Genomic DNA, 18,145 nt, shown 5'->3' with positions numbered 1-18,145 from the left:
CAACCTCCTCTCTGAAATATCTGTGAACAACACAGCTAACCTTTGAAACTCACTGATATACGTCTCAACTGATCCCCACTGCTTGAGTTGTGCCAACTCCTTAAACTATAATTCAGGATTCCTGGTATCAAATCTCTCTATGAGCTTCTCAGTGAACTCCTCGTAAGATGTGATCTAATTATGTCCCAAGGTTACCATGCCATGGTGCCACCACTCATGTGCCGGTCCATCCAAGTTAATAGCCGCATACTTTATAGCCTCCTCTTAAGGCATAGGATTCAGCTGCAAGTATGTATCCATCTTTTGCACCCAAGCTCGTGCGGTCATCTTCCCTAAAGCATCATAATAAGGTATAGAAAGTTTCCCAACTTTCTTTCTCAGCTCAAGGTTTTGACTTCTTCCTCCTGATTTGGGCATGTGTCTCATCCTCAAGTCCAAGTAATCTCTGAGAGAAATGTCTGCTTGAAACTCCAGTCCACTAGCCTTCCAATCCCTCCTGAACTAATCCTGTAACTCTGTAATCTGTAGTTCATTAATTGGTTGAACTGGATCTCTAGGTGGAAAGGTCGGTAGAAGAGGTCTCGAGCTTACTGTTCGAGCTGGGTGTGCAACATGTCTAAAGTTATCAGCCTCATTCCCATTGTTGTCATGTCCATTATTACCATTAATGTTGCCTTGGCCTCCATTATCATTGCCCCTATTATTGTTGTTTCCATTGTTGGCATCACCTGGGTTAATATTGATGCCCATCTGTCTAGCCATTAGCTGCAACATCATATCCATTTGCCTATTCTGCTCCTTTTGCATCCGCTGCCCCCCCTCTAATGCATCCAATAACCTGAACATTACATTTTTCTGATTTAGACCGGTACTCCTATCATCTCGGTCACCCATACTGCTGTCTTGTTCAAAGAATGTCTCCTCTGTGTCTGTATGACTGGATTGAATGTCCTTCTGCATGGGTGAACTACCTTGTTCGTTCTGCAAGTCTGAACTCCTACTTTGTCTTGCTCTGGTATTGCAGAAATTATAAAGCCCTTGTCGCATGCTCAAACATAGATGCTGAAGATCTCCATAGGATGGCAGGACTTATAGCTCTAATACCACTGTAATGGGCACCTTGGAAACGCCCAAAAATTGAACCAATTGCTGAAATAGATTTTTTATGCAAACTGAAGATTGAACCGATGCTGAAATTATATTAATTCTCAAAATGATAAAATCAAGTACAAAGCAATGTATTCCAAAGGCCAAACCCCAAGGGAATGATGTCTAGAATGTTACAAGAGAGGATGAACGTCCTCTATTGCCAAGAAAGATATGTGACTCACACATCCAAGCTCTTATCAAATGTCATTCACAAAAATCCAATGCTCAACAATGAGACTCTCACCCCTATTTATCCTTTTCCTTCACCCTTCTAGAAGGAACTAAAACATTATTTAATTGCAAGTGCTAAAAGCTTCCCCCTTCCAATAATTAATGCACTCTCTAGAAACTCCTCCCTTGCAATACAATAATTAATTGTGCTTCTAGAAAATTAAATTACTAGAGGCTTCCACCTTTCCAATAATTAATACACACTCTAGAAGTTTCTCCCTTGTAATACAATAATTAATTAAATTAATTAAATATAAAGTCATCTTTTAATTTTTAATTTTAATTTATTTAATGACTTCATAAGAAATTAATTTAATTTCCACTTATGCTCCACTTAGACTTTGGAGAACGTGAAGGCTAAGAGATGGGGTCATTACAAGTGTTGACTTATCTTACCACCCCGATCAAACCATTTTCTTTGTCATTAACAACTCCATATCTTCCAAGATTCACAGTGCCATTTGTGTTTCCCAATTCATTTCTTTCATTCATCGTAGATGTATTGACTTTGACTTTGTTCCATTCTGTCGTTATTCTACACTTTTTTCCAAAAGTGATGGCACCCTCCATTGATGTGTTACACTCTAACGGGCAAATCCTTTGCAGATTTTATAAGATGATCTTCGTAAACATTCAGATACTGCTGATGCCATTTGTCTAGATGCCATTTGTCTAGGTTGACTTGATAAATTTCCAAGTCTTACATGCATATATATGCTTCAAACTATTCCAAATCCCATCGTTAATATATATATAACCCATTGGTTCTACTTCACCATAATGTGATACGTTCTGAAATCACTTCAGAGATTACTTCTTAACACTTTGAATGCTGCAACGTAACATCTTCTCCATACTTATCAATAGTTTGCTGGCTTGTTTATTATAGATTTAGGCCATTACTTCTTGTAACAACCACTTCACCTAGGTCTTAACTAACATAATATCATATCAAGGAAATACAGTTAATACTTCATATTCATAGGAAGATAGTTATAATAGATACGTTCATGTGTATGAGATTAATTGTTACAATTAGTTAAACAAAAATTTCATAACTAACAATTGAAGACACCATCAATGATTTAACACGGAATTTAAAATCTACATACCATAGAATTCTAAACCAAAATCCATCTAGGGATGCTTTTGCAAAACCCAAGTTAGTCCATAAATACCACTTAGGAATAAATAGCTATACCACTTTATCGAAATGACAATTACCATCAAATACCAGTATATCATCTGGGGCATCAATTACCACTGTATCATTTAGGGCATCAGATACCATTGTATCATTTAGAGCATCAAATACCACTATATCATTTAGGGCATCAGATACCACTGTATCATTTAGGGCATCACATACCACTGTATTATTCCTTTTCTTCGTATTGTTAACTGTGGCGATAACATAAAACTAGAAGATATGCTCATAATCATTATTCTTATATATGAAACATTGAAATAACAACCCATGATATAAACCTATCTCTTCCATATAGATATATTCCATGTTTAGTTGGAAGATCAACCGATCTAACTAGTTACCAATTACATAGATAAGAAAGGTTGCTTTCATTAAAAGAAATAATTGAATTCAATGATATAGATTAATCCATCATATCTTCTACTCGTATAAACATGATAAAAGTAAAATACTTAGTTATCAATGAATGTTTGAATGCATAACTTATCTTTGCCTGGTGCATGTCCCGACACCTTGTGGAGAGGGGAAACATTGTTAGGGGCTTAACCTCCCAACCACGGACCTTAAACTTATGAATGGTCCTCCCTACCTAGAAATAGACATGTAGCAACTTGACAAGCCATTGAGCATCTTGGTAATTAATTCCACCACTCGATTTGACAACTAGGTATACTTGGACAATCATGAGCTGACTTGGATGTTTTAGTAATTTCTTTTTAAGATGTTAATGCAATTTGAGAATCTGATCATAGTTTGTTCTTCTTTGTAGGATTCCTCTCCACTTCACCTATTCACATGGCTTCACTAGCCTTGGGTGCATCACAAGAGACTACTATAACAATGAGATCTTTAACATATGGTTTCCTTGAATATCTTTATGATTATTACTACAGCTGGTATACAACAAATACCAGAGTATCATAATATAGGATTCAGATTCTCACAAGATTACTTTATGCATAATATAATAAAGAACATGTTATGGGAACTATGATCTGCCCCTATATAGTTATTATGCAAGATCAGAAATAAAAGAAAGAATCAGAGCTTATGCCTTATATCAAAAATATATCTGCATGCAACATACCTATTACGCATTTATAAATGATTGAAAAACAAATCCAATGATGTCCGTTACGCATGAGGGTGCAGGACTGTATTGGTAATATCACCCGAGAATCTCAAACAAAAGAAATCAGACAGAAGAAACAACTCATGTGCTTTCAAAATCGATAAGCTCTTGGCCTATTGGTTACGGCCAGTATGCATCATACAATCATGCGAGCATGGAAATATGTCTTTTCAATGATCCGCAAGATAAGAACATATAAAGGGAGCTGATTAAACAAATTTCATGACCTGAATATGCTGGTTATGATCAGTACCGTGGCCTGGCTACCACAAGTTTCAATTGTGCAACAAACTTTTGATTCATGATTTAAAGCTGGAAAAAAAAATAGCGCGTCTTCGACTCAGAGAAAATAAGTGCTATTTAGAACTGAACTTCCAAGAGCCAAAAACTAAGGCAGCGGGAAGTGTATATAACTCCCCATGCACTCCATTGGTTATCAAGAAGAGGGTAGGTGGTGGAGAGTTACAAAGCCAACGCTCAAAGAAATTGAAGCCACCAAATATTTGACTTATTATCTTCCAAGTAATAAGCCCAATGAAAGAAGAAACAGACATAGAGGGCTGTCCAAGGCAAAAATAATAATCAAGACCCTAGTCAAACGTGAAAGAAATAATAATGTTGTCTTAGAATATAACACCATGGTATCTATAGATACGTATATATTTATGTATGTATATATGTGTACATGTGTAAAACCCCAACCATATATTTCTTACATATATGCCAAACATCAAGTAGGCGTATACTTCCTTATATATATAAAATTGGTTTACATATGTACACATATACATGTATAGATATTTAGGTATCATGTTGTCCAATATGGTAAGACATGCTTATGCATCGGGAGGCTCCAACTATACAATTACAAAGGTACAAGTTTGCTCAAATACCAATTCATGCTTAATGATCTCTTTACTATTAAATGATATGTAATTTAATAGGTTAGCTCATGGTCGTCTAACGTACACTCTTGCTTGCCTAGTCGTTTACCTTTAGTCATGGTGGTTCAGGGCTCGTACCTATTTGCTCAGTGTTGGTGGTGCCCCCCCATTCCCAATTCTTTTCTGGCAATGCTTTCCCCCTTCGACATGGTCTTGCAAGGGAATTCTCCACGATTATATTATATTCCTCAATATAATAACAATTTACCATAAATTATTATTCATAAACCATCATAATGGCAAACCATCCCGCTTCCCATGATGAATAACCAATTTTCTAAGATTTCAAGATAACAATATAATAGCATCATAACGATTAACTAACATGTCATCTTCATATGAAATTAAAATGATTTAACCATCTTACCATTTCACATGATCATAACTAATTTTAATTGTCAACTGACTCCACGTGAAACCTCAACGGCTATATGAAACATTTTATGTTGGATAAAAAACTGGGATGTAACACTTCTATATATGCTGATACCATTGTTTATATGCAGTCATTGTTGTTATTACCTAGCACTTACTAAAAATCATCGCTGAAATACTCAATTCAAAAATGACATCTATTGATTAATCTCCAATGCAGATCTTTGTCGTTGTGTATATGGATGATTGTTGCTTTATCACTATCCTTGAAATATTGATGACTCCATTGCTGAATATTGTTGTCACAAACTTGTATTTTAATCACTTCTTGTATCACACTTCAGTAATCACTACTTTGTGATTTCTTCTTCACAAAGATAATTAATATTCAAGTTTTTATAAAAAAAACCATTTTTTATCTTGGTACAGTAATATTATAATATCTTTCACCACAGTTTGTATCATTTTCAGTTGATGCTATAGTTATTATTCTTTAACTGGAATATTGTTATTATAAAATTATTATTCTTTATATACTATTGGCTGCTTTGTAAATCTGAAACTTGCTACACATTAAAGACCCCAAAGCTTTGACTTCTTGTAGCTTCAACATTGTTGATGGTTATGCTTATGGTTTTGTTCTATCTCATGAAACCCTTTAACATCAATGACAATATTTCCATCAATCTCCCCCTTTGTCATTGATGGCAATACTTCCTCATTTCTTCCAGATCTCTCTTTTTCTATATCTCTCCCCCTTCAACATCAATGGCGAAGGGACAACCATCATAAGTGGTCATTGAATTCTTCCCCTATGAAAGTCATCTTGTACTCCCCCTAAGAAGAATTCCTCAATACTCATGCATGCTTTAGTGTTAACATAATTAATTTTTCTCTTTGAAGATTCCTCTTGCAAACTTTGACATCAATGCAATGAGCTTCTCAATCTCCTAAAGGAAATCTTTGAAACATCACCTCTTTTCTCCAAGGGAATTAATGAATACTCTTGTATGTATCTCCCCCTGAGTTCACGCTTCTCTCGAACTAGGAGTTATATGAATTGCAAGTAGCACTTGCATTTGTTTTTGCTTCTACATTAGTTATCTTCTTTCTTCATATTTTTATAATTTTTCTTTTGTGATTATCTTTTGCATCCTGTCTTTTATCACCTATGTGAGTCTCTCCATCAACAGGTCTGCAATATTGCTATATGGCCCTAGTTATTGCATTTATCACATACAATATTATGGTTCAAGTATGGATTATAGTTTTTGCTTCTCTATTCATGAGGTTTTCTGATTTGTGTTGTGCATTCTCTTGCCTTGTGACCGAAGTAGTTACATGAGTAACAATATCCATAGAAGCTAGGTTTATATCCTTGCTTTCTATAATCCTTTTTGAGTTCAATTCCTTTAAATTTTATAGATGAATCATCATTACTACTTCCTTCCTTGACAAAGCCTTTGAATGTATGATCCTGATTATTTGACTCTCCGTCATAACCTACTCCTATTTTGCTTGTGGATGGTCTTTGACTATTAGTTATGTCGGTTAGAATTTGAGAACTCTTTTCAAATTTGAGACTATTATTCAATTTGATATTGCTTTCCTCTTGGTCCTTTTTCATCCTTTCAATTTCTTGCCTCAATTTGATGCACTCTTCTTTTGCGTTTAGATTGTTTTTCACATCATTCTCAACTTGTTTGGCATCTTCTAGTTGAGTTTTTATTTCTTTAATTTCCATCTTATATTTAGTGTCTTTCTCTTTTAGTTTCTTATTCTATTTGTATGCATAATGTAACTCTTCCAATACATCTACATCTTCTTCCTCACTAGATGACTCAACATTTTCTTCATCTTCACTACTTGCCTCATCAACTTCTTCATCCTTATTGCATGCCTCATTAGCATTTTCTTTATCTTGCTCACTAGTCATGGCCAAAAAGAGTATCTCATCTTTTGTATCATCACTTTGGTATTCATCATTGCTCTCTTCTGATTCTCATTTCCTATGTGGTAAGGATATCGTGCAATTCATCTTTTGTCAAAGTGTCTAAATCTGTCCTCTCCTCCTTTGCAGATACTTCAAAATTAAATTTCATAGGTAATGATCTTAAAATCTTCTCTACTACTAGCTGTTCCTTCACATCTTCACCAAGGGATTTCAATGAGTTGGCAACATCATCTATACGATCAAGAAAAGAGGCTAATTTTCATTATCCTTCATTTTGAGGCTTTTAAGTACGCTTCAATGAGTTTGTAGTTTTTCTTTCTAAACATTATTAGCTCCTTCGTAAACATTTTTCAACTTGTCCCAAATATCCCTAGCAGATTTATAGAGCATAACTTTTGGAAATTGTGATTTGGAAAGATTGCACCAAATTGCATTTTTTTTCTTTATCCGTTGGTGGGTTTTGCATAAGTGTAATTGCCAAACATCGAATCCAATAACAATTAGATAAGTTTCCATTTTAATGCTCTGGTAAGCCTAGTTCGTCCCATCAAACATTAGTGTTTTGTTTTGAAAGATTTTTCCCATTATGCTCTTTTAGATCTGCCTTGAAGCGGTTAGGCTTCATAGAAGGAACCGACTCTAAAACCAATTGAACCAGCATCATAGAAGGAAACAACTCTTATTGACTACGATTCCCATGTTAGATTGCCCAGGCTTCTGTCTATTACGTGCAAGCCTACCTCTAAAATGCTCCAACTTCTGTGTTAGAAATCTATCAAAACTATGGTTCTACTTGATGGCCTGCGGAAGAGCATCCCACTCAACAAAATGTGAAACCACATCATCCACAAAAGGTATGGCCTTAGTGTTGGTACTAACCACATCTACCTTAAAACTCAGAAATATAGGCCTTTATGGCCTATCATATGCACCGATGTAACTAGTCTCGTCCACTCTATCATCAATCCTAACCCTTGTAAAGTATTTGCAACTTCTTCTTTAATTAGACTAATATAATGCCTTTCTATGTGCTTAAGAGAGTCATGTATATACAAACTTGTATATGGAAGTGATACGTATAGTATAATAACTATTTTGAAATGTTCTTACCCTTCTGTAGAAAATCGTACAAGGCAGTAATGAAGAGAAGCAAACATTAATATATCTTGTATGTTCTCTATCCTCACACTTACCTTATATTTATACTGCACCCAAGAGGCATGTCCTTACAAAGGACATGACTCTTCTAGGTCGGCCCATAATTGCTCTCTTATCATCAATGTCTAATTAAGGAGGCATATGTTAATATCTATACTAATAAAAAATGATTAGTTAACCTTTAAAATATGTTGCCCAAAGGAGATGCCGATAACTCCAAAGGAGAAGACAATTATTTATAGGCTTTATTTCTAAGGGATTTAATGCATTCTCAGATCTGTACGATCTGTAGAATTAGATCAAAATGATTTCATAGTTACAAAATTAACACTCCCTCTTAACTTGATAATCGTACTGAGAGATAACATATCTTGCATCATCAATTAAGATGAATAAGCATAGATTGATACTCTATATCTATCAGAATCTTCTAAGCATGTGATATCATTGAACACATGATACTATGTCATATTGCTATACCTGTGATATGACTTATACTTGTGATAACAGTATTGCATGGAATGCAATATATAGGATAAAATCTAGAGAATGATTAAATTCTTCCTTTATCCAAGTTGTGACTCATAGGTACTAGCAGACCTATATCACAACATGATCCTGAGTTAAGATCTACCAGAACACAAGATAAAATCTGGAGAATGATTAAATTTTTCATTTATCTAAGTTGTGACTCATACACGGAGAAATGTCTACATCACAATATGATTTTAAACTCATCTAGGTTTGACAGTAGTTCTCTACTGTTCAACACATTATCTAAGAGATCGTCATCTCTCATAATGTCTTTTATACAAGTGTCCATTATCTTAGAAATCGTTACTTCTTAAATAATGAATACAAATGGTGAAGCCCATAACAGTCAATAGCCTGACAGAAATAATTTTAATTCAAAGTTATTAATACTAAAGAATACAAATGTATTACAATTTAACCATACCAAGTCTTTTCTTGAAGTGATCTATCTTCACTCGAGAGAGATGTTTGGTAAGAATATTTGCTGTCTGATCTGTAGTGCAAATGTATTCTAGTTTTACAGTATTCCTATCTACCTCTTACATAATTGTAAGGAATTTCAATATCCTTGGACCTGTCATGGAAAACTGGATTCACAGAAAGCTTGATGGAACTTTGATTATCACAATGAATAATAGTAGGATTCATGGGTTGACCAAATAATCCAAGTAACTTTTTGAGCCAAATTACTTCCCGAGAGGCCATTGCTATGGCAATGTATTCAGCTTCTGTGGAACTCTATGCTATTGATGCCTACTTTTTGCATATCCATGATGTCATTGCTGATCCTAAACTGAAACAACATCTTGAAGTGCTTTTCCTATCAGTAACACTTCTAGCTCAATCTGAGTCTGTGTACCCAGCTAAGTCCAAGTTAACTTTCTCATACTTGAGCCCAAGATTAAGAGTGCCTTGTAAGTATCTCATGATGTGTTTGACTACAACTAGGTGAATCTCCTTTGGCTCACATATAAATTGACTTAAGGCATTAACAACATAGCAAATATCAGGTCTTGTATTTACCAAGTACATAAGATACTTATCAATTCTTTCATACCATGACCTTGGAGCTTGTTTAAGCCCTTAGAGAGCTTTCTTGAGCTTGCAAACAAAGACTTTTAGGGTTATGAGTTTCAAATCCTTCAGGTTGTTCCAAATATACCTCTTCTGTAATCTTTTCATTCAGAAATGTCGTTTTTACATCCATCTAATGTACTTTCCTTCCCTTTGATGCTGCAATAGCTAGGACTGCTCTTACAGAGGTGTATCTGGCAACGGAAGAAAATGTTTCTTTATAATAAATTCCCTCCTTCTGAGAAAAACCTTTGGCTACGAATCTGGCTTTATATTTTTCAATGCTACCATCAACAACATGATTAATTTTAAATATCCACGTAGAAGAAACAACTGATTTTCCTTCTGTCCTTGGAACAATTTCCCAAACATCATTCTCAATAATAGATTGGTATTCTTTTGTCATAGCATCCTTCCAAGTTGTATGTTTAATAACATTGGAAACATTGGTTGGTTCTAATTTAGATAAATTACTCATTTTGGTTCTAGTTTGATGGTACTAGATCTGACATAAAATCCATGCTGTCACCCGTATTGGTATCCGGACGATAAGTCCACCAAGTACTAAATCGGACATCAAATCCATGATGTCACTTGTACTGGTATCCGAATATCAAATACATGATATTCACCAAGTGCTCCGAGTACTAGTATTCAAACATCAAGTCCACTGAGTACTCAATCCTTGAGTGGAGAAGACTCAAACCGTGGATCGCCACTATCCACAAATCATAAAACTATAATCACATAGATAAATTTAGTCACATATGCAACCAATATAGTCTATGCTATATTCACATATCAAAGAAATGATCATGCAAAATATCCAATTATAGATTGAACAATATAAAAGAGGTTAGTCTTTGCTATAACATAGCCAATAATCATAACAAACACAACTAATAATGTAGCCTAGGCTACATATAGTCGTGGCTAAATACGTAGCCCATATAAAATAAATGCTTATACATATGAATCCCCAAAGGAGGAGTTTATAATGCAAAACTAGATGAAAGCAAGCCCATTTATAAACTCCCTCTTAAGTTCGAGCATTTCTAAGGTGGATTCAATCCACGTATATAAGTTTTCAATTTATCCAAGACTGTAATAAGTCAAACCAAATTGAAGTAACTGGGGTCCATGACACTTAATGTGATCTACTCTCTTGGTGAAGAGTTTACAAGTTTCCTATTTGCTCCCTCTGAAGTTTAAGTTTAACTACTTTTGGTAGGACTCCCTCTCAATGTAAGGTCCCCTCCTGTTATCTAGCAAAGTTTATGGATAACTTCTCAAGGGGTTATGAGTCATTATCAAACCGTGAGATTTTTCTGTTTATTTCACTTAGTCTAGATTTATCTCAGAATTAAAGGTTTATATACAAGTTTTAATTCTTTAACTCATACTCAGAAATGAATATAATGTAATGTCCCTATTGACATTCAATCTTAAATAGAAAATTTTTCTGCTATGTTTAGAATGCACCTGGAAATGTCCAAATGCTCTTGGAAATGGGTCCTTTTGACATCTAGCAGATTAATAAGAGTCCAATAGAGATTCCCTCAAGTACATCTTGGTACTCTATTCTTGGTACCATCCTGAAAGCTTTTCACAGAGATTAATAAAAGTCCAATAGAGATATCAATGCTTAAATCATACATGATTCACTAAATAATAAAAATAATAGCATGAAGGATAGAAGAGAAGTATTTAATCATAGAAAATACTTATATCTTTATACTTCTTGTTTTGTCCTCACTCAACAAACATAATTTTTTCCTCACTCAACAGACATAAATATCCAACACCATAGAAGTGCCTGTGAAAATTTTGAATCGCATTGATTAGTATTGAACAGTGCTGTTATGATATCACCATTCTCTAATCCTACACAAACTTTTCCCACAACAATCGGTGCATAAGAATTATCTCCATTTACCGCTAACCACAACTCTCACATGAATCTATTTATTGCCAAATATAATCCACCACTTTATTCAGTCAATTCTTGAAGCACCGAACAATAGATATTTATGCAAAACACCCGACAATGCTCTGACAATGCCTGCAATAGTTGGTAAGCACAGCCAAAATTTGCTGGAAAAATTCTGGAAATCACGATTCTTCAAATACTCATAATATAACAAGTTTTTGTGAAACAATCATTCTGAATTACTATGCCAAGGAATCAACCAGGCCTGCCATAAGCGTTACACCAATGTAATCATCTCTGATTTTAAAAATGACTTCTGCTAGGTAACGAACACTCGAATCGTCCAATTACCACTCGCTTGTATACTTCAAACCCCCGTGATGAACATTTGAATAACATTCATCACCCCTGTGAAGGCTATACCCATTCCTGTACTTAATGCTACTATACAAACAAGCAATCTATAAACCGAATGTGCCACTAGTAAATTCACCTAAATCCCGAGCACAAATATTGTATACGGATAAAGTCCTATGATTACTGTTGCAAATACTTTCCTGCAACAATTTCGTTGTAACTAACGATAGTTGGAAATTCTTTTAATAGTTTGTAGATGGTGCGGCAATACTCAAACTTCTGTCTTCCTTAATGCTATTCGTGAGGCCCCAATAAAACTGTCTCTCAAATCACTCCACTACGAGACCCGGTTCATTCCTGCCCATCAATCTGAATGGATCTACCTTCAAGCGGTTAAGCTTCCCATGAAGGAACTAGGCTCTAATACCATGTAAAGTTTCTGCAACTTCTTTAATCAGACTGATATAATGCCTTTCTATGTGCTTAAGAGAGTCTTGTAAATATGAACCTGTATATGGAAGTGATACTTATAGTATAATACCTATTCTAAAATGTTCTTACCCTTCTGCAGAAAATCGTACAAGGCAGTAATGAACAGAAGCAGACTTTAATGTATCTTGTATGTTCTCTATCCTCACACCTACCTTATGTTTATACTGCACCCTAGAGGCATGTCCTTACAAAGGACATGACTCTTCTAGGTTGGCCCTTAACTGCTCTCTTATAATCAACGTCTAATCAAGGAGACATGTTAATATCTAAACTAATAAAAAATTATTAGTTAGCCTTTAAACTATGTTGCCCAAAGGAGATGCCGATAACTCCAAAGGAGAAGACAATTATTTATAGGCTTTATTTCTAATCATGCATTCTCAGATCTGTATGATCTGTAGAATCATATCAGAATGATTTCATAGTTACAGAATTAACAACGCTGTCCTCTGCTCTAAACCTGTCAGCATCTCAAGACTTCTCATCTACGCAGGACCTGTGTGAACTGACAGAATCATCTTGAATACCTTTACATCTGTAACATGTTGTTGTCCAATTCCCAAGTCTCTAAAAAGTGCTCTAGTCACCGCGTCAATCTCTGACTCAATGCCAACATTTTTATATCCAGTACTGGTTGAACCCCTTGAATCACTAGCACCCCTGTCACCCATAGTACTAAACCGAATATCTGGATCTCCATTCCTAGGTGGAGAAGTGTGACCTTAGCGAGTATAATGTCTACTCAGAATAAATCTATGAGCTATAATGCATTGAACCCAATTCCCTGTAGGCTGGCAAGAAATCACTCTATTACCACTATAAAGAGCCCTGGTGGCTCATTGGGGCAATGCTGACTCAGAGTATGAACATTCCTTTTTTTTTGAATTTTGTGTTATTTCCAAAAATATATGATTTTTTTTTTTTTGATAAATAAAATGGTGAAATAACATCTAAAGAGACCACATAATAATTACGTGAATTTATAAACAATTGGCAACAAGCTACAATTTATTATCATATGCTCAATTAAGTTACAAACTAAGGAACCTGTATGAGGAGGCACGTTGCATCAAATAAGATGACGACTACAAACCAATTTATTGTTGTAGTGAACAAGGTAATGATTCTTCTTATATTCCAGTGCTGTCACAGTGTGAGATGTCACAGCTTGAGATTACACTTGGCCTCTCATGTCACAGCCTGAGATGTCTCATGCGCCCAGAGAAAATAACTCATGCTAGTAGTACTGGTGTTTACACAATGATGCCAACATGATGCACGAGTAATCAATAGTCAAAATGATGCCAGTATTGGCATTTACACAGTAGCAGAGACAACTTCCCTAATGACAACAATATGGGCTGCAGGTTGGGCAATTAAATCCCTCAAAAACCCCTTCCAGATTATCACAGAAAGATGTGCACATATAGCAGTATGGACAATGTTTGAATTCAAATGGTTATGCACCAATTCTTGCAGGGGGATTGATGCCTATGAGCAAGGATTTCAGGGGTGCTAATCAACAGGGAACTTGGCATCCAAATACTAAATATCCAATGTCCAAAAATCAGAAGCAAGTCACTCACTTTAACATATTTGCGAGGTACCAATTTCTTTAGCATAAATCCACCTCAGCAATAGTGATCACAGTAAGAGAAGAGACCAGATTCTGATTCCAGAAACTTAATCCAAATCCACTATACTTCAGTAGTGGACTGATTGCACAACTCAACCTTCAACCCTCAAAATATCAAAAGCAATAAACAATAATTGGATGATTAATTCTCACAAATGGAGTCATATTTATAACTTCATTGTACAATTTAACTTCTTGATCACACTTCTCACTTAAGAGGTTTCATCTTTACAACTTCAGATTATAACATGGAATAACATAAAGTACCTTTATAATAATGAAAGCCTCATAAATAAATTAATAAATATGAAGTCCATGAATATTATGCTCAATCAAATGCAAATGACGACCAACCAATTGTGCCACCACTGCGCTACCAAATATAGCAATCACTCAAATATAGACTTACTCTAAATAGAAAGCCTATCTTAGGGACACTCAAAATACACTGTCAGCTCACGAGGGTCACGATGATGAACTAACAATCAAAGTAACACTTCAATAATAATGAAATATCATATCTTCATTAATAACCATTATTTAAGGATTTCAACTTCGTCACATGCTAACCTATTGTTCCCATTGTCAATCTGGATGCCTTACAATAGTAAGGGTCCCTATCTAACATCCACCTAAATGAAACCAAAAACCTCATAATATCAATGCTTCAACTGGTGATGTAGAGGGCTCACAACTTCCACCTAAAAAGCTCCGTGATGTCCAAATTAGACCCTCTGAACAACTCCATTAACCTACAAGGGTCAAGAAATGGGCTAATCCCAGCTTTGATGCTCACAAAAATGGGGACATCATAGTTTACCCTTCCTAAAATTGCTTGTCCCCAAGCAATCTCAGAAACAAAAAAATACCAATTCGCCCAGATCCTAAGTTGAAAACTGTGTACTGTCCTCATGATCACTGACTAGCTCCTATAAAATCATCACTAAGATAATTGACATATATTGCCAAATTAAATCTAATTTGACTGTAAATGTTGCATGAGTGAATATCTCATAGGGAAGCCACTCAGAAGGATGACAAAGCTTGCTTCCCAAAATTGTGCAAAGTGAGCTATCAAACACGGTGGCCGACCTATGTGCAACTAAACTATGTCTCTAGAAGGGATCATGCATAGGAGGATCAATGGAAAAACTGTAGGCACTCTTCATTGTTTAAACTTCTAAAAAATGCCTGTGATCTTTGTTTGAAATCTTGATGCATTTGAAGTATCCCAAACTGTAAACAAAATCCTGCCAAGAAGAACACCCTCAAACTTTTGTTGCTCCAACTCTAAACTCAACTTCACCATGCGCAAAGTGTTGAAGCCAATCAAGTATTGTCGCCCAAATTGCAATGCTAACCCCATCATCACTAATGTCCCAAACCCATTGAACTCTTATCTATCTTGTACTGTGGAGATAAGAACATCTAAAGGTGTCTGTAACGCAACCACTATCACTATCTTGTGCGTGGCTCCCATGGATGTGGTAACTCTGCAAGTAATCCAACTTGCAGCCACATTTCCCATTTATTGTAGAAGGAAAATACACATTCCACAAAGGATGGTATAACCTCGGAGCCAATCCACATCGATGCATCATCAAATGCTTTGTGTGTGAGAAAAAAAATGATAAATTCTCCTACTTATGGAGTCACGATAAGAGGCCCCCACCTTTGGGTGTGTATCCAAGTTAGCAAGATCACAACTCTGATACAGTTATGATGTCCTCAATTTTCTTTTATTATTTAACAATTTCACAATAGAGATGGATGAGCCTTAACACATTGTTAATCACCAAGATCTTGATGTGGCCAAGGTGTGAGTATTATATGGTGAAATGGGATGGGCTTATGGTAAAAATAATGCTTGCTGGGCAGACTACACAAATTCAATATTGCAACAATTACAAAATTTGGGAGTAATGAAATGCTTTTTCTTATGACAAGTCTTCAAGATCAATATCATACAGAAGAGTGAAAGTAGATAAAGTTAGTTTGGCAGGCCTTTCAGAACAAATTATAAACTTCATGTAAAATCTTGCAGTGAACTGTACAGATTGACATTCAAATACTAGAAATAGAGTTAATTCATGGCAGTTGTGGTGGCATAGTTATCTGGACTTAAAGTTCTAAATTTTTTTAATTTTTCTTTTAATATTTTTGGATAGAATGGAAAGAATGAGGAAAAAAGGGTGAGGTAATGGTATGTGAAACACCTTTGAATATTTATATGGTCCTTATTGTTAACCATAGCTCAATTGCTGGCTACATTTCCATTATTTGTCACATTATTATTTTGTTGCACTTACATTTGTGCTTGCACTTCCATTGTTGTTTGTATTTCAATTCTTTGCCTCCTTTGCTTCTTTTTATCCATTTCCAGTTGTTCTTCTATTGTCAAGCATCCTCCCATTTTCATCATACATCGTCAGCTGCGCTTCCATCTATGTCAACTGTACTTCCAATGATGGGCACAATATGAGTATTGTTGCTTACTACAGTATATATTTTATTACAAAAATAGCCAATTCATTATGCAAATCAACTTAGAGAATTTCTTTGTGAACTCCACTTTGGGCAAAAAAAATTGCATAATCTAGAACTTTGTGCTTACTTTGCGTGTTTGAAACTTAGATGAAAAACTTATGGAGGTTCATGTCTCATTAAGAAATACAAGTGACTCACCCAAAGAGTTGCAAGTCAAGTGTTGGGTAGTGTGTTTTTGCTGCCAGTACTTTGTGAGCATCGAGCATGGACTTATGCACCCTCAGTGCAAAGTTGTCTGAGTTGGAAAACTGAAAAACAGACGGCCAACGGAATGAAAAACTGTTCAATTTTTTTTACCTTTATCATTTCCTTTGCTATCTTTTCCCCATATCCCATAAACCATGGATTCATTTTCCTCATTTTATAAATGGTATTCATGATCAATCAGATCATGGACTACTGGTAGTAATACAAATAGCATTTCCACTGGCAGCTAATGGTGCCAATTTTACGAAAAGCTCTTCGTATTTTAGAATTATGATTATTTTTTTCTTATCACAACTAATAGTTTGGCAGCGTAGATGCTGTGGTGAATACATTGTGCGTGTGGTGAGAAATAGCCAGTAACAGCAGCAAAGGTTGATGCAATAAAGAAAATTCTTTTGTATGACCCAGTTAAAACCCAAACAGGTGAATTTGTGCAAGAAAGCCTAGGGCTGAGCCTGGCCCAAAAAGTCAGATCACCACAGCTGAAAGTCCAGGGACAACAACCACTGAAGTAATAATCTGCAAAGAATCATTATAATACCTTGTCTAGCCAGGCAATTCCCTCCAAAAGAAAATCCTGATCTATGAAAACATTGTTGACCTGAATTTTGATAGTATTTCATGTTTAAATCATGTTAAAATCTCCAAAAAATAGCACAAAAAGGTGAAGTTATTGCAAATCCACAAAATCCTTGGAAAACTCACTAGATTATTGAAAGTTGAAGCGTTCAGTTAGGTCTGATTCCATGACAGATTCAAACTCACCATGGAATTGGCATGTTAGCAATGTGTTATTTTTCCCTTAGTTATCTTCTTGACCTCATGAAAACCATAAAAAGAGGAGCAGGTTGAGCAATGGTAGTCATCACCTGAATTTGGAAGAGCTTCAATCATTCTAAAATGTGAGGGGCATGTGAGATAGTGTTGTAGCATATGACAAATCTTCCCGAAATCATGACTTCAATTTTACCCAAGCTCTTTGCATGTCTTGCCAATGGATTTTGATGCGAATAGGTATAATGAGTATTATACACTTATTTAAATCTTTTAACTATTCAAATGGGAAGGAGAAAAGCCCTAAGATTTACCATTAAAATTATGAAGTAGTTTTAAAATTTAAACTATTGTAGATTATTAACATATACTGAAAGTAACAGAATAAATTAGGCAACAACCTATGGCCCAATGGTAAGTTGTGAACCTCTTATCTAGGAG

The 18,145-nt window shown here is 35.3% G+C and overlaps 1 protein-coding gene across 5 annotated transcripts in view; it reads left to right on the top strand.

Moving 5' to 3' along the window:
- Positions 1-18,145, top strand: part of LOC149572842 (DExH-box ATP-dependent RNA helicase DExH7, chloroplastic-like) — a 356,903-nt gene that overhangs the window by 186,949 nt on the left and 151,809 nt on the right. The window lies entirely within an intron of this gene.

The sequence above is a fragment of the Cupressus sempervirens genome, chromosome 2, assembly GCF_028749045.1.
Source record: "Cupressus sempervirens isolate cs-2001-9-10 chromosome 2, ASM2874904v1, whole genome shotgun sequence".
NCBI classification, from domain to species: domain Eukaryota; kingdom Viridiplantae; phylum Streptophyta; class Pinopsida; order Cupressales; family Cupressaceae; genus Cupressus; species Cupressus sempervirens.
This window is presented reverse-complemented; position numbering and strand designations above follow the sequence as displayed.